Source organism: Chlorocebus sabaeus, chromosome 4, assembly GCF_047675955.1.
Source record: "Chlorocebus sabaeus isolate Y175 chromosome 4, mChlSab1.0.hap1, whole genome shotgun sequence".
NCBI lineage: Eukaryota > Metazoa > Chordata > Mammalia > Primates > Cercopithecidae > Chlorocebus > Chlorocebus sabaeus.
In genome coordinates, this window is record NC_132907.1 from 56,384,889 (window position 1) to 56,402,787 (window position 17,899).

The 17,899-nt window shown below is 40.2% G+C and overlaps 1 protein-coding gene across 5 annotated transcripts in view; it reads left to right on the top strand.

The window, feature by feature from the left end:
• The first annotated feature begins 230 nt into the window (after positions 1-230).
• Positions 231-17,899, top strand: part of LIFR (LIF receptor subunit alpha) — a 77,022-nt gene continuing 59,353 nt past the window's right edge. For 3 of the 5 annotated variants that reach the window (XM_007961437.3, XM_073014788.1, XM_007961439.3), the window contains exon 1: positions 1,042-1,353. The gene's annotated coding sequence lies outside the window, so the exon portion shown is untranslated. Of the gene's footprint in view, positions 564-1,041; positions 1,354-17,899 lie in introns of those variants that run through there. The other 2 variants (XM_073014787.1, XM_073014789.1) reach the window with 1 other exon arrangement.

Here is a 17,899-nt window from a genome sequence, read left to right on the forward strand (position 1 = left end):
TATTTTACAAAACAAGCTTCATTTTGCCAATTTATAAATTGCTTTGGAATTTCATCCAAAGGTCTTTAAAAAGCACGTTGGCCTTGGTGCTGGTGCATCACATAAATCACAGATGAAACAAACAAGCCAGTTTCCTACTCAAGGTGTGTCTGTAGTCCTGACTGCGTGCCAGGGGCTCTATCTGGCACATTTCTTAACTTTGCAAAATTAATTGTGCCGAAGAGAACACCATCAAACGCGTCCGGCATACAGCGTAAACATCTTCAGACCGTGATCCTGCGCCATCAAACGCTCTCCAGCTAATTTCATTTGGTCATTACTCTGGAAGAAAACCGAGGCCAAGTGAAACTGCGGAAATGAGAACAATGTACGGAGGAAAAATCTCACCCCATTAAGGGATCCGTTTCTGCTCCGCACAAATAAGCCCACCCCGCCTCGGAGGCAAGACTAGATGGCTCCAGGATATTCTCGGCGCGCCCGCGGGCCCTCTCGGGCAGGGGAGTCCCGCACCCAGCAGGAGGGCGGTAACGCCAGCGGCGGCGCCTCGGCCCTGGGCTGTTTAGGTAATTCGCAAAGTCTCAACAATCATCCCCCTCTCCCAGAAGCTGGTTTTCGTGTGTGCAGTGGTAACAGAGGCGGCGAAAACACCGTCCCGCGCTTTCCTCTCCTCAAGGCACTGTTTGCAGAGGCAGCATTCGGGGAGTCGCGGTTCTCCCCGCAGGGCCGTCGCGCACTGGGCCTTTCGCGAGGATTTGCCTGGGCTCAGCCGCCTCGCTCTCCCCTGCGCTTCCATGACCTTCTGTGAGCAGCCTCACCACCGGAGGCTCGGAGGAAGCACCACCCTCGGCGTCCGGGGCCCGTCGCGCGGTCGCGTTCCTCCGACTGCCTGGAGCAGCCCCGCGGGCGCGCGGGCGCGCGGTCGGGGATCGGCGGGGGCGCGCGGGTTAGGGCGGGGCCGGGGCCGGGGGCAGGGGCGGGTCAGGGGCGGGGCCGGGCCCGCTGCGCCCCCAGCCGGGCGGCGTGCAGGCGCCGCCCCCGCGCGCCGCAGTCCCGGCTGGAGCGACTCGGCCGTGGCGGTGGCCGTTAGTGTTGCCTCTGGGCGCCTCTGGAGGCGGCGGCGGCGGCGGCCCGCGGGGTTCGCAGAGCGCAGCGGGCCGCCCTTCGCCCGTGGCCGCCTAGAGCAGCCTCTCGCTGGCACTGGGGAGGCGAGACGGCGGCGGCGGGTTGTGCCCGGCCCCCTCCTTGGCGGCTCCTGCCCCCGGGCGGCTGTGGACTCTGGGCAGCCCCAGGGCGGCGGCCGAGGCGACAGAGCCGGCGGCCGGGGATGGCAAGATAGCGGCGCGGGAGTGTACCGTGAGTGCCGGGGGTGGGTGGGCGCGGCGCGGGGCAGGAGAGCCGCGGAGCCCCGAGCGGGGTCCCCAGGGGCGGCCCGGGCGGGGTGGGGCAGCGCTCCCGGCTCTGCGGAGCGTCCTAGGGGAGTGACCCCGGAGAGCGCCGCTCCAGGTCCCGCGGCTCTCCGCGCGCCCTTGGGTCACCCTCTTGTCCCGGGGGGCGCGGACTCTAGCACCCAGAACTTCTGCCCCACGCGCGGCAGTGAGTTGTGAGGCCAGAGGTTACCTGGGGGATGGGAGGGAGCTTGAAATGTTTTTCTTTTGGAGAGCTGACCTGCCAGGTGATTTCGTGTCCCTGTGCTTCAACCCACTTTAAACCTGTTCCTCGTCCTTTCTGTATCCGTAGTGCATTTGACTTACCTGTATTTTTATGTGCTTACTTCCGAAGGTGGTATACTGGTTAAAGCCAAAGTTAAAGTGTTGGAGGTCAAAGTTAGGCTTTGTGAAAGATGCCATTTCTGTTATGTTGTGTAAAAGCACAAAGCTGGATTCAGGAGTTCTGAGCAACGCAAAACTGCACATCACGTGTTCTGAATTTACATGATTATCTGAATTAATGTGATTTTGCCCCCCCCACCCCTTCCGCCACCAAAAACATATGAGGTCTTTTATTTGCAGTTGGGTATCTTTGTGTTCCTTTTTGAATGTGTTTAGTGCAGTCAAATATTGTTAAAACCTGCACTGTTATTGAATGGCATTTATATGGAAATCGGTTCTTTGCATTTCTTTTTATGTGTCTTTAAAAGATACATTCTTTCAACAGAAAAGTTTCAGTTTGAAGTTTGCCTTCCGATTCGTGTTCAGTTTCAGATTAGTTTTTAATTTTAAAAAGTTATTTGCTTGAAGTAAGATTAATGTGATATAGTGTCATTTAGGCAGGGGTCCAGAAATGGTATAGAAATTAAATTTAAAGCAAACCTTTCCTTTTCACAAGTGGATAAACCAAGGAGTTTTTTCAGCGCAGATGCTACTTGCCCTTCCCCTTACATGATTATTTTGCCACAGATCTGAAATTACATTTCACTATTACCAGAGGGTTTCTTGTCTAAGCCTGGCAGAGAAAAGGAAGCCTAAGTATAATGTGTTTTTAAAAACATGAGACCGTTCTTTTACTTGTCTTTTACGTTGACTTTCTGCCTTATAGTCGTGTGCAACTGTTCATTTGGAAACTTCATTAGGGAGTCAGTTGCAAGCTCAATTTAAATATATGATGTGTTCTCAAGTTGGTCTGAGCAGCTATTTCCTCTCCAAGAATTGAATTGAGACTTCTTTGCTTTGTAATAGGTGAGATCACTAGCAAGCCTCTGATTATTGGAGACTTGAATTCTCTTCTGGGGAATGAGAATCAGGGACTCTGCTGTTGAAGGAGCAAAACTTTTGTGATTTTTGAAAAATTTGCTTCTGAATGATCATCTTTGACAAATATGTTGGTAATAGTATGCATTATTCTTATGTTAATTGTACAGCAGGTAATCTATTCACAAAGGAGAAGATTCAATAGATATAAAAGATACAGACTAGAAAGTATACCTCTCTCTCATCATGTTCCACAGCTACTGGCTCCTTGTGTATGTCTTTCCAGAGATAGCTTATGCTCATTTCGTATGTGTAAACATTTTGTAAGTGTTCTTTTTGTTTGTATTCCCAAAGATGAGGACCCATTGTATACTCTGCACCAGCTCCCCCTGTCCCTCTTCCCTTCCCAGAGTACTAAATCATGGCAATCTCCATTGATATCTGAGAGAGCCTGCCTCATTCTCTAACAGCTGCTGAGTACTCCATTAGGGATGGACCATAATTTATTTAGCCTCTTTATTGTGATATACGTAGGTTGTTTCTAATAATTTGCTATGAAATTGTAAAGCATTAGTTTTTGAGGTTTTTAAGTGGAATTGGTTATTCCCAAAGGCCTAAAGGGAGTAGTCATTTGTTTCTTTATATCACCTTTCAGGAAATAAATGTGCCTTCTCCCCAGCGTGCATTGTTTGCTTCTATATAACTTCACAGTAATCCATAAGAGTCTTTGGCATCTTTGCTATGAAGTGGGAGCCATGATGATTAGTAACTAAAGTCATTATTCCTTGGGTAACAACTTGGCTCTTTGTTTCAACAAAAGAAAAGAAGGAACAGATACACATTTTAAAGAATAATCTGTAGGAAAAATTCTTAAGTGTTTAAATATTTTTGAACATAGAGAGGCAGCTTGTACCTTTGATTAAACTGAAGATGAGGGTAGTTTATGTTTCATAAAATTTGGTTGGCATTAGGCACTCAAATCACTGCCTTCTGTAGATTATCACCAGTATCTTATATTTTAATGTTAGTATAATATGGTTACAAATTTTATAGTTTATGATAGGATTAATAACAACTTTTAAGGGGATGGATGCTTTTAAAAAATATTTAGCTCTTGCTTTTCTTTAAAATGAAAAAATTGGGGTCTCTTGTCAGCATGCTTTTGAAAAAGAATAAATTATAAAAGTAATGCTAATATTAGGAATTGAGCCTGATACATTATAAAGCTTGAACATTAGCCAATGTTGAACTTTAGTATTTTCATTATGCTTATTTTTGAGGGCTATTTTTTAGGACTAGTGTAAGCTATGATAATCTTTTAAAACATTTAAACTATATATATATATAGTTTATATATATATATAGTTTAAATGGTGCAAACACCCCTTAGAATTTAAGGCATTCCCTTGCCTTTTATTTGGTACCTTTTGTGATACAAAACTGCTAACCTTGTGTATATTTGTTCTTAAATAGGTATTTATTGGGCATCTGTTAATATTCCAGACAACTTTCCAGGGACTAAATTATGGCACTGCACAGGACAGACAGACCCTGCTATAATCTCAGTGAAGGAGATGGATAAAAAGCAAAGATGCAATAAGTGATAGTGACTAGATAGTGCTAAGTGCTGCGAAAGAAATAAAGCAGTGTTGCATGGTAGAAGAGGACAGGATGTGGGCTGCTGTTTTACTTCAAGTGACCTGAGAAGCCTCTCTGGGTTGGAGGAGTCTGAGCTGAGAGTTGAATGAAGGGGAAGAAGCCTATGATTTTGGAGATCTGAGAGAAGAGTGGCTCAGGCAGAGGGAAGGGCAAGTGCAAAAAGCCTTGGAGCAGGACTGAGCCTTGCATACTTGAGAGACAGAGGACCGCCTCTGTGGCTGGTGTTGGTGAAAGGAAAGGAGAGAGCTGCAGGCAGGAGAGGAGTGGGCTGGGGTTGATGCCCATATGTGTTGCATATGTCAAGAAATGTTTACAGAAATGGGAAAGATGTAAGTGGTGAAGTTCCTCTATAGGCTGGAAGCTCCAGGGGGCTAGCAACACATCTGCTTGTTACCGATTGCATTTGCAGCACCAGGAACCACCTTCATCACATAGTGGGCTATGAATAGTTACTGAGTAAATGAATACTTAGAGAATTTACAAAATAATCTTACCTGCTTTTGGTCAAAATACTTAGATTTGGGAGTCTTTTAGTTTTCCAGCTTGGCTCTGGCCTTTGACATAGGCAATTGGTTATACTGTTATCATTTTTCTTTCAAATTATCACTTTAGTCGGAGTATTGCTTTAAGTCGATTACACTTGACTGCTCTTCCATGAAATTCAAGTGTAAAACCTTAAAAACAAACCCTTTTCAGTAAAATTATAGTGATTTATGAGAGATTTTCAGAAAGATGAGTATTTTTATCTTTTATTTCCGTGTAATAGCCATTTGTATAAGTGTAAGATTTCAAAGATGCCTTTTGTGTGTGTGTGTGTGTGTGTGTGTGTGTGTGTGTATTGAATGTTTTAATTCTTTGGGCCAGATGACAGACTAATGAGTAGATAAAATATATGTAGGTACTTTTATTCTCACAGGAGGAATGTGTGCCTGCCCTATGGGGAATATCAATAATTTGTGGCATTTCCTTTTCGCAACTTCTAATCTGTCATTCTAAATAATAATTGAAAACTTGGGAAATGAGTTTTATGCCAAGCAGTTGTTATAGATGTCTAATAAGAATCTACATCTTTCTCTTGACTGTGTCTTTTGGACTCCTGTTCCATATTAGAAGTGTTGTGGTCTTCCAGAATGATGGTTTTCAACTTTTTTGTTTCCTATCTTAAGCGATTAATACCTTAGCATAATAAGCTGTTCCTACTTATGACAATTTTATTTCCAACTCTTTCTCTTAAGTTCTGTGTAAATTATCTGTAAAGGAGGGCTCTTTAGATCCTTACTCTTCAGTAAAGAGGCCTATGTCCTTTTGTCCTGATATAGCAAAAGTTCTTCAGTAAAAGAGTAGAAACACCTACCATTTGGGGTAAATTTAGAGGCTTAGATGCCTGAGTTAAAGTGTTTTTACCAATTCCTTTACCTTTCCTTTTGTGAAATAATGGAAATTGCAAATTTGTCTTACGTTGTCTAAAATGACAACACATGCATTCTTATAGGATGTTGCTGCTGTTACTGCTCAGGTGAGCAAAGCTTGTGTTTGGGAGATACTGTTCTACGCTTTCATGTTGGAAGTTGAGGAAAAACTTCTGGTAGGTGTATTTTTTTCTATACTTTTGCACAGAGGTGAAAATCTTGGCTTCCAATCATTCTTCTGGTTTATAAGGAAGATACAGAGAAAGAATTGGAATCATTGTATATGCCTAGAGTGGGGAATATGTATCTATATTACTAAGCGGCAGTATCCTTAGAGGCCACAAGGCGGTGATATCACTACCTAAAGTGTATGTGTGGTGCTCTTCCAGAGACTGCCTTGGAATACTGAGGCCTCTTGCAATACCTTTTCTAACTTCTCCCCAAAGTAGGCTTCTCCAAAGACGCCCTGAATCTGAAGACTGTTGAATTGTGGTAGCAGGAACATCTGGTGGAAAATAACAAGAGGTGACAGAAATGCTAATGGGGCAGTGAGATGTAGATTTCAGGCAGAATTGTTGTACCTGTTGAGTTGGAGGTAAGGTGAGTGGGAGAGAGGTGCAAATCACCAGCAGGACTTTAGGCTGCAGCCCCTGAGGACACCCAAGTGCCACGGTAAGCACTAAGGCGCCTGCTGCGTGGGGACAGGATGCCAGCTGTTTCCATGCAACAGGCTTGGAGACCCACAGTCATGCCATGCTTCTTGCCTTAGTGTTTATAGTGCAGTACAAAGGTGAAAGAGGCAAGACCATTGCAGAAACATCTCCATAGAAACAGTTAAAGTTAGGAGCATACATTTTCTTCTAACTGGAACTTCATCCTACACTTATTCCTTGAAGTTGCCTGGATCACCACAATTTTACTGTAAATGTAAAATTGTTCTTTTGGGAGAATCTGATTTTGTGGAAAAACTATATAGAGCTTAAAATGTAAAGCTCTCATGAATAATAGAAAATTAAACACTCAAACAAGAATCAAGTGAAGTAGATAACTTGATGGAAAATTGGAAGGCCCTTCAGATCCATCTGGTCAGCTTCTTAAGATAAAGAAACTAGACCCAGAGGTGTTGTTATAATTTGCCAAATAATCCAGGAGTCCTGATTGGCAGTATAACCATGATTTTTGGACTCTTAACTGCAGGGTTCTGAACTCCTCTCTAGAACCAGCAGCTCCTCAAGGGCAGGAACTTTTGTGAGATTTACTACCGTGTCCCTAGCATTAGAACAGTGTCTAGTCTATAGTAGACATTCACATGTTTGTTGAATAAGTGATTATCTAAAGGAATTTTAAGAACTTCAGATTGCCATGTTAGCTATAAGACAGTACTTACACAATCTGAAAGAATATACCATTTTATGAGTTTCTTGTTAGAAAAATAGAACATGTTGCTATTAAAACCCAAACTCTTAAGCCAGACAGGCAAACAAAGGTGCGATGTTTTACATCTTAGCTTGGTACCTTTTAAAATCTCTTATCACTGGATTTTCTGAAGTCATTCTGTTAAGTTCAGCCTACTGGTATCTGGTATCATTAAGTTTTATATTTTGTATTTGAAAACAGATGCTTTTAAATCTAGCATTTATTGTTTGAATTTTTCCCTGTTTTGTTTTTTTTTTTTTTTTTTTTTTTTTTTTTTTTTTTTCCAGATGTGCTTTATCAATAGCTCAGCTATTTTAAAAATTTATGGCCGGGCACAGTGGCTCAAGCCTGTAATCCTAGCACTTTGGGAGGCCGAGACGGGCGGATCACGAGGTCGGGAGATCGAGACCGTCCTGGCTAACACGGTGAAACCCCGTCTCTACTAAAAAAAAAAAAAAAATACAAAAAAACTAACCGGGCGAGGTGGCGGGCGCCTGTAGTCCCAACTACTTGGGAGGCTGAGGCAGGAGAATGGCGTAAACCCGGGAGGCGGAGCTTGCAGTGAGCTGAGATCCCGCCACTGCACTCCAGCCTGGATGACAGAGCAAGACTCTGTCTCAAAAAAAAAAAAAAAAAAAAAAAATTTATGGCCCTATGGGGATATGATTGTTTAAAAACAAATCTGGTCAACTGGAGGGTTTTGGAAATTGTCACTTTCAAATGCTGTTGGTGGGTGTTTCAATTGTTATAATTTTACAGGAGGGCAATTTTGTATTACTCATCAGAAGCCTCAAAAATGTGCCCCATCCCTTAGTCAGGCATGTTCACTGCTAGGAATCTGAACGAAGGAGAAACAATAAAGCATGTATACAGAGACCAGTCTTTAGCAGTGGTTATAGTGCATGTGTGCACCATACTCCTGTCAATACCTTTCTCCTCGCAGTGATTCTTAAGAAGCTTACTTACTAGGGTGTACCAAAATCTGGAGGGAGGTCCTCTGAAGTTTGGAAGAAACTCACTTCCAGATTCTAGTGACCTCCACAAAAATATACATGAAAAAAAAAAACCCTCCTCTAATTTGCAAAAATGATTTTTGTAATTTTTTTTTTAGACGGAGTCTCGCTCTGTCGTACAGGCAGGAGTGCAGTGGTGCCATCTCGGCTCACTGCAAGCTCCGCCTCCTGGGTTCAGGGTTCGCGCCATTCTCCTGTCTCAGCCTCCCAAGTAGCTGGGACTGCAGGCACCTGCCACCACGCCTGGCTAATTTTTTGTATTTTTAGTAGAGATGGGGTTTCACTTTGTTAACCAGGATGGTCTTGATCTCCTGACCTCATGATTCGCCTGCCTCGGCCTCCCAAAGTGCTAAGATTACAGGCGTGAGCCACCGTGCCCAGACTGTAAGTTTGTTTATAATAGTTATTAACTAGAAACACCTTAAGTGCTCAATAATAGGGGGACTGATTAAATGAGCTGTGGTACATACATGTGATAGAATACCCTTTCTTTAACAGTGATGTAGAGGAATATTTATAGATGTGGAAAGATACTCAATATTTGTAAACTGAAAAAGCAGATTGTAAAACAGTATGGGTAGGTTGATCCTTGTTTTTGCTTATGGAGTGTGTGTGTGTGCATGCATGTATATGTGTGTGTGTGTACAATGTTCTACATATTATGTGGGAAAATGCCAGGAAGACTATAGGCCGAATGTTAGGTGATACTGTGTTTCGTGTGTTGAAATTACAGTTGACTGTTACTCTTTTTACTTTCCTGAATTTCCCACACATAAAGCATGCCATGTGATAAAGCATGCCATGTGGTAGAGCGTCTTGGATCAGATCCCGTTTCCCATTTACTACTACTGGTTATGTGAACTTGGGCAAGTTTTGTATTTCCTTATCTGTGAAATGGGGATAATAATATCCAGCTCATAGTGCCCACATGTAATATTTAATAAATGTTACCTTGATCTCACTGATCTGATATGGTGATTAAAGCCAGTATTCTATTCTTAGTAATACAGAATTTCCAAGCAGAATAATTGTGTTATGTAAGTTTTATCAAACTGTCATGGAAAGCATTTCAGGGCATTCTGACAAACTATTTTGTTGCTTCTGGTCATTGAGAAATATTTTGTTGAGTTTTATTTGCCTTAAAACTGAAATGCTTTCCATTGCCAATACGTTTTATTTTGAATTGAAGGCATTTTTCTTCTTCTGTTGTTGTCTTGAATAGTCCTGTATACATTTTTGAAGGTCAGGGTCTGATCTTTCTTTCCTTTTATAGAGGAGTTAGAGTGGGATGTGAGTCATTAAAGTCACTGTTGAGTGCCTTTTCTTTGACAGGCACTAGGTAGACATCAGATTTGCAGCGGCGTCCTGGACAGACATGTCTCTGCCCTGTGAATGACATATGGAAGTGACCAGTGTGGTTCAAAGCCAGGAGGCCCACTCAATAAATAGATGGTTACTACAGTTAAGTATCAAGTAGTCCTCATTTCCTCCCTTCTGATTTTAAAAGGAATTTTGTTGTGATATTACATTTTACTGAACACAAATGTTGCCTCCTGCATATTCAACGAACTACTGTATATGAGGAACATACTGTTATTTCACTTTGTTGACATTCATGAATGATTTAGTGATGACTTATGTTATACAAGTGTGAGAATATCCTAGGTTAATAGGCTTAAAATTGCTACTGTATATCTTCTGTGAAGGGTAATCTTTCATTATCTTAAGTATGACCTCATGCCTTTTTGAGATTATCTTTTGTAAAATTATTGAGAATGAGCTCCTCCTAAAAAATCTAGGATGCATGGAATTTATGGCTATCCCACTTGAGAAATTCCAGCGCATGATCTTACTGAGAGAGAGTGGCAGTAAAGCATTTACAGTCGTGTACCATATAATGATGTTTAGGTCAATAACAGACCATATATATGATGGTCGTCTCATTAGATTATGATACTGTATTTTTACTGTACCTTTTTTATGTTTGGATACCCAAATACTTCCGTTCTGTTACAGCTGCCTTCAGTATTGAGTACAGTAACATGCTGCACAGATTTATAGCCTTAGGAGCAATAGGCTATTATACCATATAGCGTAGGTGTCTAGTAGACTATACCATGTAGGTTTGTGTAAGTACACTCTATGATGTTTGCACAACAAAATTGCCTAACACAAATCTCAGAACTGTATCCTTGTCATTAAGCACACATGACTATATTTTAAAATAATGTTTCCATTTGACAGTGTGTAAAACTACGTTAGTTTGTAATTAGTTTTATGTAGGGACAATTTTTTTAAGTTGGCAACTGTTGTAAATATTTTGTAACAAGTAGACCGTCAATAGTCATGAAAGATATGTCTTGGAACCTTTATGACAAATACTGAGCTTGCATTTGGTTTTCCTCATACAGCCAAATAAAAGAAGGAAAATTTCTTGAGTCATGTTTTCATGTTCCTGTGTACAATTCATAGTAGGATAAGTTACATCACTGATTTTAACCGACAGCAAAGTCACCATTTTACTTCTTTTTTTGCTTGAATAAATTAGCCATATTTTGAGAGGGTGTAGGTTAGGGGAAGAACAAATTTAGGAGAGTTATGAATCAAGAATCATTTTTGGACATAGTTTAAGGTACCTATGAGACTTGCAGGTGACAAGTTGAACATATATCTGAAGGTGACAAGACTTGCAGGTGACAAGTTGTACATATAGATACGTATTACTTCTATCTATCTCACATTGTTCTACCCCATACCATTGCCTTATGTGGACTTCACTCCCCTTGCCCCCACTGGAACTGGCAGTTAGCTTTCTTTTGGGGGGGTCAGGGATTTACTTTTCACAAAGAAACACTGTATGAGCTGCACTGAATATGTAATGGTGACTGGAGAGCAACCAAACTGTGTTGACATATAGACATTGGGCCACGGGCTAGACTTAGGACTTTGCCAACTCATCCTTTCCTGAAGGCCAGCTTCAGTAAAATTACAGATGACTGTTTTGAAACTTTTTCAACTCACAAATAGTCAAAGCTGTGAGTGCTGTACTCAGTTCTTTCCGCAAGCTGCATTGCTGGAATCAGAAACTCAAATGCTTACAGGGACAGGGGACGTTACATAAATGGCAGAAGTAGGCCTGACCTGCCATTTGTCTTTATGCTTTTGATACAGAGACAATCAGAAATATGTCACTTTCTTTTTAACACTACTGCGAGATAGACAACAGTGATAATCTAGATGGTAAATGGCAACTGAAACTTGTCTCAGTTTTGAGGACCTATAAGGAAAGGTGAGAACTATGAAAAACTCTAGAACACATGTTCTTAGGAAGGAGTGACTGCTCTTACCTGGAGTTGATTGTTGCACTGTGAGATGTGGAATGAGTATTTCCAGAGCTTCTTAATTTTGATTTTTTTAAACATTCTATTTTGCAATATTGACAGATAATTCAAGGGTTTTAAAATTTTGCTTGTTTTATGTATATGGTTCAAAGTACCCACATGTGGGTACTTCTATGAAATAGGTAGTAGCTGGCACTTATGGTGAGATGGGATTGCCTAGAGTAAGATTTATATTGAGCAAGAATTTATGATGACTTGGGCAGTAATGAAACCAACAATCATAATTTTTGTTTCATGTTAATAATTTGATATTAGATTATCTACTTATTTTTCAAACAAAAATGAATCCTCCAATTTTAATACCACTGGAGGACAGGATTTTCAACATTATGCATCTGATAAAGTGAGGAGACAAAAAGGTAGTCCTTTTTGGTATTTTTATGGCCATCTTACAATATTGGCCCAGCTTATTAACCATTTTTTTGTGGTTTTCCCATGTGTTGCTACTAAATCATATCTCCTCCTATCTGTATTTGTTCATTTTCTAGGTGTTATTGTTATCAATGTTATCATTTCATTTTGGACCCTGACGTCCCTGCTAAATTTATTTTATTGGATTGATTTATTAGAATCCTACTATTACACCCTGTATATTTGCTGTTTTGCCCATTTCTCTACATTGTCCAGGGTGGTATCTAGTATCGTGAGAAAGATGGTTTTAGAAATCATTGCCATATAATATTATATGTAGTAATGTAAGCATATGCATTATGCTCTGAGAACACGAGATACGTTGTTCCACAGATAAGTTAGATATGATTCGTATATCTGCATCCAACTCATTAATGAAAATACCAAGAAAAGCAGAACTCTTTGATATCTGTCTATATCACTTTTGTTCAGGTTGACATCATCCTATGAATTAGCACTCCGAGTAAGGCTGATCATGTGGTCAAAGCAGCCTCTTCACTCTGTTTACACAGCTTGAATTTCTTTACCTTGCTAATACTCATCTTTCACGTATTAGAAAAGATTTTGTTCAAACAGAGATACATTTTGTTGTTTCTGATCCTTGCTTTTCCCAATACAACAGCGTATCAAGTCAAGGCTAAGGATGGGCTGACATGCATGGGTCTGAGGTCTTCTAGGATTCCTTTCTTAATACTGTTGATCTTCTTATCCGGGATCAGTGATCAAGCTCACAGGCCTCTGGTCTGTAGGATTTTATTTCTTAACAAGAATGACCCTTTCTGAAATAGCTTTGCCAAATATCAATTATTTTAGGTGCTGTTATGTTTTTCATACTCCATTCCACTCTTACATAGAAGATGCTTCACCTGCTTAGAAGATGTTGTAGACCATGGTCTGAAGCCAGAGCTAAAGGGTTTATTTTAGTTGTTGTTGTTTTGAGAAGCATAATCTAAGATGATGCTTAGGATTTTGATATCTGGGGTTAAATAATGTCATAAAGAAAAAAACTTTGAATTATTTTGGAGTGGAGAGCTTCAGATTCTGACCCTAAAGAATGTTAAGAAAACATTCAGGCACATTTTGGTCAACTTCTGTGCATTGAAATCTCGGTCTTAAAACAGTTTATATTTTAAGATTATTTCAGCAGCAAGACAATAAATTTTTAATGCCAATACATTTTGTGACAGGTTAACTGGCTCCCTAAGAACTATATTTGGCTTGCAAATGTATTTTGTTTGGCCCACATAGTGTTTTTTTTTTTTTTAATTGGAATTAATTGCCAGCATTTAAAAATAAGGGGATTTCATAATAATACTAATAATAATAATAATAAAAAAAAACTCAAAAAGCAACAACCTGGATTTCCTGCTCTTTTGGAAAAACTGGAAGATCTGTGGCTGTACTGGCCATGCATCCCATGTGGTATAATACAGACACAAGGAGCTGGCGAGGGGCTGCCCGCCAGCGTGTGTCATGTGAATGACTCCAGTCATTTCATCCGGCTGGCTCTTGGAGTATGTTTGAGTTTGCACCTGCTGAGTTGAGAGCTTAACCAATTAAAAGTGTACTTAGAGTTGGAGGGAGAACAGTAAGATGGCAGTTATTTTCCATTTGTTCTCTGAACATAGGCTGTCTGATCTTTGTTACAATGTGATTAGTGGAAGTGCTTGGTAGAGCAGGTGGTGTTTCCCCAGCAACAGTATTCACTGGACAGGGTCGAAGTAGAGCGGAATTTCTAGTCACATTGTACATCTACCAGTTTGTTCCTGCAGGTGACAAATAAGGTTTTCTGAAAACAAAACAACCATAAGTTTCTTATGATACTTAAAGTAGGGAAAGCAGGTGCTGGGTCTTAGTTGTGTAATTTGAGAGCTGAGACCTGAGATGTTAGGTCATTTGTCTGTGAGCCTCTACCTGTCACCTATTAAGTGGTAGAATAGGGACTGGAGTCCAGGACTCTGACTCTAGCTTAGTTGCTCATTTTACAGTTTAGTGTAATGGCCTGGAGCTGAGATTTGCAATCAGAGTTGGCTGCAGGTCCTACTCTGCTCCCTATTAGCTATGTGACCTTCCTGTGCCTCAGTTTTCTTACTATAAAAAGAGGGAAATAATACTAATAATACTGACCTTATAGGATTGATACAAAAATTAAATCCAATTTTGCGTTGAAAGAACTTAGAAAAGTGGCTACTCCTTAATAAACAGTATATAAATATTGCCTAATATCTGAAATACCTGCATAAATTGTATTTTACATGGTAGAGTTAGCTAAAACCAGCATGTTACCTGGATGGAATTATTGTGTAATTAGTCTTTTTCCCCCTCCTAGAATTTAGAAAGGCCTTTAGGGATAGTTTTACTCTATGTATTGCCCCCCAAAAAAAACCCCAAAAGCAAAAACAAAAAACAAAAAAACTTCAGTTTGAGCCGGTATTCTTTTTATTAATGAATTTTTGTATAGCAAACAGGTTCATTCAAAAGCATAAAGTTTATCAGCTTACTCTTCAGAATGTAGACAAACAACTGAATGGCATGAAAATATTTTAAGTCCTCACCGAGGACTCTATTTGAATGGATTTGCTTCAGTCACCAAATAAATCTTGTGTGGTGGATGTAAAGCACTCCTAGATGTACGAATTTTACAAAGATAAGGCTCTGATCTTAGCTTACAGTGCAAAAGAAGAAAGAGAATGATCTCCGTAATACCTGGTATGATAAGATCAATGCCTAAAGGGGAAATTGATGTCCAGTGGGAGCATAAACAGAGCACTGTGTCTGGTTGGACATAGTGGTCAGCTTGAGAGCCAAGAGGTAAGAGATGCCCCTAGGAAAGGAGTAGAAGAGGTGGAAGAAGATTGCAGAATAGACGTGTGAATTTGAGTGTGGACAGATATCTGAGCTGTTGTTCAATATAGATATATTGAAAGCTTTGCAACTCACTATGGAAGATGGATTGTATGAGGCCCTTGCCAGATGGTTGTAAATTACGTATGCCAGAGGTTGAGGAGGGCCTGAGCCTCCAGAGCAGTAGAAATGGACTTGAGGGAGAGGATGGAGAAAGAGTCAAGGCATGTTTTAGGTAAAAGTGGCAAGTCAGGTGGGAAGTGTGAGGAATAAGGAAGAGTCAGGATTACTCAGAAGATGCTGGTGCCATGGGCTAAGACTGGGGCACAAAAGAGCGGGTTTGGAGGGGGAAGTGAGTTTAATTCAGTACATCTGGAGTTTTTGAGGAATCTGAAATATCCAAGTGGATGTGAAGCATCAGAATATTTTGTCATGCCTGAAGGAACCTTTCTTGAGTGGATTTGTGTAAGTAAGCAAGAAATTATCTGGTTAGTCTGTAACTGGGAAGAGACCAATCCTGGGAACACGGATTTGGAAGTGATTAGCATAGGAGTGATGTTATAGCCACAAGCACAGGTAATATTGTTCAGTCAGGAAGTGAAGGATAGAAGGAGCAGTGGGCTAAGGAGTCCCACCAAGGATGCTAAGTAGGAATAGAATTTTAATGGCATCTCAAGTCAGTGAGGGAAGGAATGGATTACCTAATAAATGGTGTTGGGATAAGTGGTAAACATTTATAGGAAAACTGAAAAGGTGGGTCCTTAAATGTACACTGAAATTGATTTTATATGGCTTGAAGCTTAAAATGTGAAACACCTTAAATGACTTGAAGGCAGTATCAGGACAATTTGCATAGTCCTGGCATGAGAAAAACCTTTATGGTTAGAAACAGCAAAGGACAAAATAGAGAAATCTGATCTAGTCAGAGTCAAACAAAAGACTCACTGGAAAGTAAAAGTGATTGGGAAATCTATTTGCTATGTGTATAACATAGTTAATATGCATATTAATATTTTTTTCTTAGCAATCATTAAGGAAATGATTAATGCCCAATTAGAAAAAGAGGCAAAAGATAAAATAAACAACTTATAAATAAAGCATTGCAAATTACCATAAACATATGAAAGGATATTTTAATTACACAAGAAAAGAAATGCCATTTATGGCCCAACAAAATAATTTTTTTTTTTTTTTTAAAGACAATCCTTGATATTAGTTAAAAGTACTGCGAAATGGAGATGTTCCTGTTTCTTTTTAGAGATAAGTTTTCGTCATGTTTTCCTGTATGTTAAAGATTTCTTGGAGGAATGTTCTTCAGGTTGTTTAATAATAGAGTGCTTCATCGTTAAAATGGAAGAAACAAGTTCATTCATTTGATAGATGTTTATATTTATTGAAGACTGTTACATACCAGTCACTCTTATAGTGTAGTTGAGGTGGGATATGAGTAGTCAGATATTACTCTAAAGTATGATGATAGAGTGAGTCCTGAAAGATGGAAGAATGAGAAGCATAGGAGACATTGCAGGGGGCCCTCCATGGAGGCAGTGGTTTTGGGGGAGGCCTTGAGACCAAAAGGAATGTGGAGTGTTTGGGGAGCTGCTGTGGTGTGGAGAGGAAGGGGTTCATGGCCGTCTCTAAAAGCTGTTCCGGCAGTGTGGAACTGGAACTAGAACTGTGTGTTGAAGCAGTGGGGAGCCTTTGGAGGATTTTAAGCATGGAAATGATATATTCAAACTTGTTTTGACGTGCTGAGGTTCATAATGGACCAGCTCTTGAATTAACAGGGAAGTCTACACTGCAATGGAGATTACTAAAATTGACATGGAGGGTCCTGAAAAACAAAACCTTTGGAAGACAGTCTATTTTTAAAAGTTCCTGGGAAATGCCAAGGAATTAAGAAAAAAAAAATTGACAAGATTATTCTATTTGAATAATAGAACAAAAAGTTATTTTGGGGAATGAATATCCTGCATTATGTACAGTGATAGATTTGTCTTTATAATGTAGCAAATGTTAAATTTCATTATTATTCTCCTACATACAGACTGCATATTGAAGCATGATACAGTGGAATCTCTAAGCAGCCGAGCTATCCTCTAACTCAGGTTCCCAGACTGTCACAGTTCACAGTGCCCGTCGCGTTTTGTTAATGCTTTTCATGATGCTTGTAGTCAAAAGAATTACCTAACAGTTCTCTTTATGAAATAGCTGGGTCCAGACAATTTAATGACTATTTATGATCAAACACTTTAGTAGCAGTTTGAAAAAATAATGTGTATCTACTTAAAAGGAGAAATATAATTGTCCCTCTGTCTCTGTGGGGGCACGTTCCAAGATCTTCACAGATGTGAAAATCTTTGGATGTCCAAGTCCCTAATATAAAATGGTGTGGTATTTGTATATAACCTGTGCTCATCCTCTCATATGCTTTAAATCATCTTTCATACAATGTTAATGCTATGTGAGCAGTTATACGGTACTGTTTTTATACTGTTTTTTATTATTGTACTGTTTTATTGGTTTTGTTTTCTGAATATTTTCAATTCAGGTTTGGTTGAATCTGTGGTTGCAGAACCCTGGGATATGGAGTGCCTATGGTAGTATTTTTCTTTCATTCTTAAAAAGCCTTAATTACTGATGAGATGTGTGAACCTATTGAGTACTGCATAGCTTCTCAGATCTTGGAAACCAGCACCCTTATTTCCATTTCTACATTGATTTGTTTGGGTAGTACTTGTGTTTTATCCCAGCAATTACTAGTCCCTCCCTCCCTTCACCAAAGATAAAGATATGACATCACATAAAAAAAAGTAGCATGACCAAATATTGAAACTGTGGACTACCTTGCACTAACGGTTTTCAGAATGTTGGACAGATGTCGCTTTGTTTCCTTCAAAAACTTAGATATTCTGTGATAGCTTTTCAGTTTCCTTTGGTATCTTGGGATACGTCAGTGCAGTTTGGGAGCCAGAGCTTTAACTTAGGTTCCTCATGTCAGCAGTACCTGGGTTAGCATGCAGCCTAACGATGAAAGTATACTGTGGGCATATAATCAT